The sequence below is a fragment of the Podarcis vaucheri genome (assembly GCF_965113315.1).
Source record: "Podarcis vaucheri genome assembly, chromosome: 11".
Taxonomy (NCBI): Eukaryota; Metazoa; Chordata; class Lepidosauria; order Squamata; family Lacertidae; genus Podarcis; species Podarcis vaucheri.
The window spans coordinates 3,899,592-3,909,483 of NC_138749.1; the positions used below are offsets into that span (position 1 = coordinate 3,899,592).

The following is a 9,892-nucleotide window of genomic DNA, read 5'->3' on the forward strand; positions in this document are numbered from 1 at the left end:
ACCCTGGGGGTGACCCGCATCCTAGGTAAGGTGGAGGTGGCATCCCTGGTTGCTGTGGAAACGGCCGAGCGATGGAGCCGCAAAGAGCCTTTCTTCCCTCTTGTTCATTGCATGGCGCTTCCTCCCCCCTCACAACAGCCCTGTGAGGGAGGCCAGGCTGACCTATATTTTCCTATATTTTTCCTCACAACAGCCCTGTGAGGGAGGCCAGGCTGACCTATATTTTTCCTCACAACAACCCTGTGAGGTAAATTCCTCTCCCCTCCCCCACCTTCCCCCACCTCCTTTCCCTCAAGACTTTCCCTTCTGGTTTTCCCTTGGCAACCCTTTCCTGTTTCGTGGGGCCCATTGCAGTAGGACCCCCTCCTAAAGTGGCTCTCTGCTATCAACCTAGCTTCCTTCCGGGCTTGAGAATCTCCCCAGCCAGTTCTTTCCTCTCAGCCTAGTCTGCCTCGCAGGGTCATTGTGATGACAAAATGTGGGAGAAGATAATGACATGCCCCATCTTGGGCTCCTCAGAGCAAAGGTGGGATATCAATGTAATGAACAAAAATGCTCCAGGGCTACTTTTTTATTGCATTTTTATTACAAGTTTACCTCCAAGGAGCCCAATGCGGCATAGATGGTTCTCTCCCTCCTCATTTACCGTAATCACTGCAACCACTGTGAGGTAAGTTAGACAGGCACTGACTGACACCCATTCACCCCCAGTCACCTAGCGAACTTCATGGCCAAGTGGGGATTCAAACTCTGGTCTCCCAAGTCTCAGCCAACATTCCAGCCACTGCACCACACTGCCTCTCCTTTGACCTTAAAGGTAAAGGTACCCCTGCCCGTATGGGCCAGTCGTGTCCGACTCTAGGGTTGTGCGCTCATCTCACTTAAGAGGCTGGGAACCAGCGCTGTCCGGAGACACTTCCGGGTCACGTGGCCAGCGTGACAAAGCTCCTCTGGCGAGCCAGCACCAGCGCAGCACACGGAAACGCCGTTTACCTTCCCGCTGTAAAGTGGTACCTATTTATCTCCTTGCACTTAAGGGTGCTTTCGAACTGCTGGGTGGGCAGGAGCTGGGACCGAAAGACGGGAGCTCACCCCACCGCGGGGATTCGAACCGCCGACCATACGATCGGCAAGTCCTAGGCACTGAGGTTTTACCCACAGCGCCACCCGCGTCCCCCCTTTGACCTTGCTATGGCATAAAATCCTGCCTGGACCGTCTCATGTTTTGGACCTGACCTTCAGAACACTTGCCTCCCAAAATAAGTTACCTTTGCTTGGAGGAAAAATACCTGCTACTTTTTCTTCTTTTTAAAGGACTGCCTTCTCCAAAGCGTACATGGCTCCTTTAATAGCGTAATCTTCTGTTTTGCCCTTGGGATATTTCTAATCTAACATCCAGGCTTTTAAGACAGAATTTCCCGTTTGATCTAGGATTTGGTTCAGGCCCCTTCAGAAACTGCCGCTCACTCATCCCTCGAAACCTTTGTGCAACCTCCGTCCCCCGTCCTGCCTGTGTTCCCTTTGATCTCAGGAGAACCAAATTTATTCTGTTTATAATTTGCCGGCTTGTTAAATGCTCCCGTGGCAGTGGTGCGGAGGAGGAAGGCCCCACTGGATGACTGGCCCTTTCCATAAAGGAGATCTGTATTTTCGTATTAAGGCTGGAACTAAATGATTTTAGGCGTGAACCCCAGAATAGAGCACCGGAGACTGTTTTGCAGGGAGCCCAGGGGGATGAACTAAATGACCTAATAGGATTTCCCCCATCTTTTACCTTTGATGCTTCAAAGGGCTCCTTAAGGGTGGGGCCCCCTATCTGTCCTCTTCTATTTTCCATGCAGAAACCTAAGATCTGCCTGCTTGATAGCTTCCAAACACCATGTGCTGTGCAGCGACTTTCTTCCTCTAATTACAGCTTCCCCCAAACCAGTGACCTCTGGGAGATTTGGAGCTGATGGAAGCTGTAATGCAGTGGTGTCATGGACTGGCTGGATGCAGAGAAGTGGTGGGAGGCACAAGCTGGGGAACCCCCAAGGGAACCCCCAGGGGAAGAAGGCTTTTGGAATCCGAATCAAAGAAAAGCCTTCAACGACTAGGACCCAAATTATCTCAGGGCCTTCCTGATTCCTAGTTCTTCAAGCACTGAGAATCTCTGGTGGTTCCCAGCACCCCCAGTTTCATCTAGTCTTCACTCGGGGTGTACCCTTTAGTGTGACAAGCCAAGTCCTGTGGAACTCCCTGCTACTAGAGGTTTGTCCTTCAAGAGATCTTTGGAAAGCTTTGTTTGGTTGTAAGTTTACAAACTCAGTTAGAGGTGTGAGCTTGCTTTTGCCGGATATAATGTTACTGATATTAGGTGTAATTTGAGACAAACATATGCCTATCAACAGAAAGAAAGCTTTCTCTTTTCTGATGTTACATATTTGTTAGAGTTCAAAATCCCTCTTCGCAACAACAGGTCATGGAGAACTGTAGAATAATAGCCAATGGTCCTGAAAAGAAGCATGCATGCAGTTTCTGGCAATATTCCCAAAAATTATTTTTATACTATACTATACTGAAATGTTCAAATGTGTTTTTTTTTATTTTCCCTGCCACACTTGCCATTCTCCCCTGCCACCCCTTTTGAGAAACACTACTCTCGGGGGTGTTGGGCATGTCCCCACCAATTATTCTCCCTCTGTTAAATTGGGCCTGTAATGATGAACTGAAGAATCAGGGGAAACTCACCTGCTGTTGGGTCCTGCTTTGAAGAGCACCCTCCGTGTGTGCGACGCACCCTTCCTCTCGATGCTGCCGCTCCGATAGCTGTTAGTTTAGGAGGCACGAGTTTTCAGGGCATGTAATCCAGGGCAGCAGAGAACCGGACATAGCGATGACATCAGGCAGCAGGCAGGCAGCTCAAGAAGAAAAGCGATGCAAACCTGGAAAGAGCTGGCTCCGCGGATGCAAAGTTATAGATGCAGCAAGGCAAGGGGTCAGTCTTGACATAGGCCGACAAGAATGCTGAGGGGGAGAGATGATAGGGCTCTCAGACAACAGCTGGATACTGCAGGCCTGTTTCTGTCCATCGGGGCCAAGCAAAGTATAGGAGAAAGACAAATGTTGGAAGTGATATAACAGACAAGAGGGCCAGCTGCAAATCAAGGCTTGTTTGTTAAATTTGTACACTGCCCTACACCCATAGGTCTCAGAGTGGATCACATAAAAGCACAGTATGAAAATCACAAAATGCAAGTTAAAAATAAAAACAAGAACAAGAACAAACTAATAATAACCCCCCCTTGTTTGCAGGCTAGCACACTCCACAAAGGAAGGATGCCCTCCAGATGTTGGGAAATGATTGTAGTTTAATGGTAGAACATCTGCATTACACGCAGAAAGTCCCAGGTTCAATCTACATCATTTGCAGGTAGAGAGCTTCCCTACCTGAAACCCTGGAGAGCATCTGAACCCTGGAGACAATGGTGAACTAGGTGGCCCAACAGTCTGGTTAAGCATAAGGCAGTTTCCTATGTCCCAGGGTTGCAGTACTCCAACTCCCATTTCTGCACATATAGAATCCAGCTGCTATTGTTACATACAGAAACAACTTTAACTAATTATAACTGACCACAGGTCACCACAGCCAAAAATTTGGCAGGGGGTTGGACTCGATGGCCCTTGTGGTTTCTTCCAACTCTATGATTCTATGAAAAACTGCAGTATCTAGCTCACCTTGCAATGATAAACACTAAATTGAGACAAGACAATTTAAGGAAAATTCACCAGAAACTATTCACTTTGGTGGTTGTTAGTGGCTGTGGACATGCCATAACATTACAGCACATGACCCCCCCCCCAAGAATCATGGGAACTGCGGTTTACCTCTAAACACAGTGCTATAGGTCCCAGTGCAACACATGACTGGGTTATCCTAGAGATCACTGCGTGCAAAAACTTGCGGTGCCAGAAGATGTTGAGCCTAATATTTACCCTGGAATCCCAACCACCTTTGCCCAGGACAATGTACGACACCCTGGACTCAGTCATTCAAACAGTTATGTTGAGACTCAGTTAAATTGTCCTATGCCCTAGGGCCCTTCTTTTCAAGTTTGTCTAAATCGTGGAGCACCAATTAGTGGAACAGTGTGATAGATGGGTTGGAATTAGGTGGAACGAAGGAAGATTCGGGTTTAAATTGCTATAAAGGCTGATCATTAGATCCATACATATCACGTAGCTTGATATTGTGCATGAGCTTTTACACACTTTATGCTGTGGTGCGAAAGGCATTATAACGAGGCTTGGGCACAAAACCCAACCCTAGCTGTAAGACCTGTTCTTCCTCCGATGTTGAGGTGCGGGATGAGTTGTAGACTATTAATATCTCTTCCTTTGCAGGGTACATCTGCCCCCTTGAAAATCCTGTTTATCGTTTCCGAATCTGTTTCTGGAGTAAAGGACGTAAAGTGGAATATCGTTCATCTATGGCCGACTGCGATGTGTTGCTAAGAGTCACTAGCAGACCTGGTTACGTTAAAAGACCTGGGTCTAGAGTCAGGCTAGTTACTTATCCAGACCTCATGGCGAGTTCTTTTTGCTGAGTTGCTCTTCAGATGCCCTTCTGTCCAAAGGGGCTCCAAGTGAGCTAACCAACCAGCGGGCCATTCCCCCTCTTGCAGGATGGCTTTCTTCTTAAAGAAGAAGAAAAGTTCATCAAAAGTTTATCCAGTTAATTTACAAGAGAGTGTCGCCCAGGACCCTGCTGCCCAAAGAACATACCAACTCTTGCCAGTGCTGGTGAAGCCTCCTCAAGCACGTGCAGAGGCCTGGAGGAAGAACAAAGTCCAGCCAGTTGTTTTCCCTGAGTTACTACAGCACCAGGCCAGTACAGTTCAGCGGGTCAGCAGCAGACCAGACGAAAAGCATTCTGGGCCAGTGTTCCCAGGTGAGTAGGCAGACCCAGATCCCTTTCGGGCTCCTCTTTTTAAGGCCTGCATCATACGAGGCTGGTGTCTCTCTTGGTTTCCTTTTATCTCTGGGCACAAGCCCCACCCACCCAGGCCCTAAGGAAGTCAGATTATCCTCCACCAGGGCCAGGGCCTTCTCAGTGATTGCTCCAACCTGGTGGAATGCTCTGTCGCATGAGGCCAGGGCCCTGCAGGATTTAACCTCCTTCCGCAGGGCCTGTAAGACAGAGCTATTCTGCCTTGCTTTCAATTTGAACTGATCTTTTATTCCCTTTCCTTCCCTCCCTCTCCCCTTTTTATGAAGATTACCTGCTCTGGGATCCCACACCTAATTCTCCCCTGGTCTCCTCACTGGCCTAAGTAGGACTAATTTAGCCAGCTAGCCCTGGTGATCATCTAATCTTTATTAGATGGATTTCCCCCCAAATTAATTTTTGAATTCTGAATTTATTGTTATTCATGTTTCATACTGTATTTTATGCTTTTTTTGTTGTTGCATCAATTAAGTGTTTTAATTTTGTTGTTAGCCGCCTAAGGCCGGTTTTCTGAACCAGGAAGGGCGGGGTATAAATAAAAATTTATTATTATTATTATAGCATGTCCATGGCTACAGCCTGCACCAAAAAAATCACGCATCCACTGTTGCGTGGGGCCACAATGGCGCAAAAATGTGGTTACAAAGCACAGATTGACATGGATCCTCAGGATTTTTGCATTGGGCTACTCCAATCTCACCGTCAAATCACATGTCTGTGGCCACAGCATGAACCACAAAAATCATATATCCACTGTTTCGTTCAGAACATTTTTTTTTCTTGTTTTCCTCTAAAAACTAGGCACGTCTTATGGAGCGAAAGATACAGTTTTAGTTTGGCGTTTGTGTTCCCTTTTAATAAGAATAAGAAGTGCTGGGGAGGCCAGAGATTCACACTGTGGCCCGAAATAACAAGGTGGAGCCAGTAGTCTTCCCAGAGCTGGTACAGCACCAGACCAGCACCCTTCAGCCGGTCAACAGAAAGCCAGACTCCAGGCAGCAGCGGCACTTGCCCCTGCTGAAAAAGAAGAGCCCCAAGGATTCTGGGCCAGCGTTCCCAGGTGAGTAGGCAGAACCAGATCCCTTTCGGGTTCCCCTTGGCAAGGCCTGCGTCATACAAGGCTGGGGTCTCTCTTGGTTTCCTTGATCTCTGGGCACAAGTCCCACCCACCGCAACCCTCCTTTTTAAAGAGACTTGTAACATGGAGCAGGGACTTCTGGGTGGCTGCCCCTCTTTTGCATTGCTGAGGATTGGACTAGGTGGCCCCGCAGGTCCCTTCAGATGCTACAGTTCTATGATCCCTGTTCAGATACGGCATGCATCTGCTCATCGCAACAGTCAAGAAGCCCCCTGACAAAGAACTTGCCCTGTTTTTTCGTGTATAAGATGAGGTATTTGTGGAGTATGGTGGTTAAAGGGTTAACCCCTAGTGGTGTCCTGTATCTGGGGCTGGAGCTTCGTTCAGGAAGCTGCGTCAGTTCTTTGTCTGTGAGTTACTTTCAGTTTTTACGCTGAGAGATGCTGAGACACAGAGCGTGTTTTGTTCTCCGGCACAGAGAATGCCTCCAAAAGAATTAACTGGAGATCCAACATTGGAGCGAGAGGAAACAACGCAGACACCACAAGAAGCATAGAGAGACAAGCGTGTACTAGGGGGGGGGGGAGTGACTGGAAGAAGCAGATTATCAAAATCCTAAAATTTCTGAGTTTTCTTTTTTTTCCTTTTATTTAATCAATGAAACTATTGTAGATAATAAATAAAAATTAATGAATCTAAAAATTATATCTTGGAATGTTAACGGTTTAAATGATAAGAGGAAGAGAAATAAAATAGAAGGAACAATGGGATATTATATGCTTGCAGGAGACCCATGTGACTAGAAATCACAGAAGGGTTTTAGAAAACAAGAGATTGGGCCAAGAATTTATATCCTCAGATGTAAAAAAGAAAAGGGGAATTGTGATCTATGTGAACCCTAAACTAGATGCAAAAGAAATCTTTAAAGATGATGAGGGTAGATTACTAGGGGTAAAAATAACAAAAGGTAAAGAACATTTAATTATAGTAGGAGTTTACGCACCGAATGGTAACAAAACATAATTTTTCAGAAAAGTAGAAGCTAATTTACTGGAATTTATAGAAGAGGAAATTATTTTGATGGGAGACCTAAATGGTGTCACATCAATAGAATTAGATGGGACAGAGAGAGAAAGAAAATAAAAAAAAGGCAGACTCCCAGACACCTTTTTTCAGATGGTAGAAAACTTAAATTTGATTGATACATGGAGATATAAAAACCCAGGAGAAAGACAGTATACACATTTCTCGGAAGTTAAAAAATCAGCCGGCAGAATTGACAGCATATGGGTATCAAATAACTTAATAACTAAAATTAAAAAAGCAGAAATACAGACCAAAATTATTACAGATCACAACCCAGTCACATTAGAATTAAAGGAACACAAGAAAACTAATAAAAGATGGAGACTTAATGAAACACTATTAAATGACAAAAAGATTGTGAAAAAAGCACAAGAACTACTGAGAGAATTTTTTGAATTAAATAAAGAACAGGATACAGACTTCAGGACAATATGGGATGCAAGTAAAGCTTTTATAAGAGGCTTTTACATACAACAAAGTGCAATAAGGAAAAGAAACAGAGAGCAAAAACTAGAACAAATAAGGAAAGAAATAGGAATAAATGAAAAATTATTAGCAAAACAACCAAAAAATGAATTAATAAACCAAAAATTAAAAATATTACTGTGATGGGATGATGAGCTGCTTGTGCGTAAAATCCAAGTCCCTCAGAGTTTGGTCAAGTCCGCAAACCTCTGTCTGTAACAGAGCCCCTTAAGCATGGCTCCGTCAGTCGCTGGCAGATTCCGACAGTGGTTGCTTTCGGAATCGCTTCCAACATAAAGGCTCCTTAACGGAAACACGTCTTCTGGACTCTCTGCGTGACAGTTTCCGGCGAGGAGTGGGTGTCCCTACAGGAGGTCCTGAAACCTCCCCACTGTTTTCACTGGAAGTGTCTCTGAGCCATCCCTCTTGCTCACTTTCCCTCGGATCACCTCCTCTCCCCCTGCTGGTTCCCTCTTCAGCTGCTGAGTCTCTCCCAACCTGTGTGAGCCCTTCCACCTCCCGTCCTTCTGATGGCAGTTCCCTGACAATTACAAACCCAGGCTTCAGCAATATTAAATAGCGAAATTGAGGACAATATCAAATGGATGAAACAAAGGTCGTTCGAATTTGCAAATAAACCCGGAAAGATGCTAGCCTGGCAACTGAAAAAGAGACAAAAGGAAAAACTGATTGATAAAATAGTGGAAGAGGGGAGAACTTTAGATAACCCTGAGGAAATTAAAAAGTGTTTTACAAAATATTATAATAAGCTATATAAAGCAGGAAATGAGACAGAGGTTGAAATAAAAGAGTATTTATGTGGAAAGGATATACCTAAAATTAAGAAAGAAAAGATTCAAGAGCTAAACTCCCCAATAACCACGACAGAGCTTCATCAAGTGATAACTAAGATGAAACTGGGAAAATCCCCAGGCCCAGATGGTCTTACCGCAGTACATTACAAAAAATTAGAGGAACCACTATTATCACCTATGGAGACACTCTTAAATAGAATATTAGAAGACGGGAGGATTCCCAACGCCTGGAAACAGGCGCACATAGTAGTAATCCCAAAACAAGGACGAAATAAAGAGTTTATAACCAACTATAGACCAATATCATTACTAAATAATGATTACAAGATTTATGCACAAATATTGGCAACAAGGTTAAAGACAGTTTTGCAGGATTGTATAAATAAAGAGCAGGTAGGGTTCTTGCCGGGCAGGAAAATGAGTGATAATATAAGAACAGTGATTGATATGATCGAGTATTTAGACATGAAACCAAGTAAGAAGGCAGCCTTTGTTTTTGTGGACGTGGAAAAGGCGTTTGACAAAGTATCATGGAAATTTCTAAAAATATTATTAGACCAGATGGACATGGGAGACCAAATCACAAGAGGCCTAAAAGCAATTTATGAACAACAAGAAGCAAATATAATAATAAATAATGACGCGACTGATTATTTTAAAATACAGAAGGGCACCAGACAAGGGTGCCCACTTTCACCTTTATTATTCATTTTGGTTTTTTTTTAAAAGATATTTTTATTGCTTTTTTCCAGATACAGATATGAAGTCAGATATACGACAAGATAAGAAAAGAAGAAAAAGGAAAAGAAATATAAAAGAAATCCAACTTTCCAATACATTTTTTCATAACCAACTGGACTTTCCCACGTCTCCCTCACCCTGCTTTCTTTACAATAAAAATGTCAGCAAATTAATACCTTGTTTCATGTGTTATTAATGCTTTCAGATAGCTCAGTTTTAGGTTCAAAATACTTGTTATTAATTTACTTTTGCCCTAAAATAAAAACAATGTTATTTTAAACATTGATCCTTTCTTAGTTATGACTTAATTTCCAATATACCAAATCTTATTGCTGGAGCTATATTTTCTAAATCATGCAAATGCTTAACATTCATATAACTTATGTTTTTGTAAATAATTCTTGAATTTTTTCCAGTCCTCCTCCATCGTCTCTTCTCCCCAATCTCGGATTCTGCCAGTCATTTCGGCCAGTTCCATATAGTCCATCAATTGCGTATGCCATTCTTCCAGTGTGGGTAAATCTTGTGTCTTCCAATGCTTTGCGATAAGTATTCTTGCTGCTGTTGTTGCATACATAAAAAACGTTCTATCTTTCTTTAACACTTTCTGGCCGACAATGCCCAAAAGGAAGGCCTCTGGTTTCTTGGGAAAGGTATACTTAAATACCTTTTTTAATTCGTTATAGATCATTTCCCAGAAGGCCCTCACCTTTGGACAGG

At 43.9% G+C, this 9,892-nt stretch overlaps 1 long non-coding RNA gene across 1 annotated transcript; it reads right to left on the bottom strand.

Moving 5' to 3' along the window:
- Nucleotides 1–127: 127 nt before the first annotated feature.
- LOC309514327 lies at nt 128–667 on the bottom strand. Its single transcript, XR_014211927.1, has 2 exons — nt 218–667; nt 128–172 (listed from the first exon to the last, which is right to left on the bottom strand). It is a non-coding gene; the product is annotated as an uncharacterized lncRNA (long non-coding RNA).
- Nucleotides 668–9,892: the final 9,225 nt, after the last annotated feature.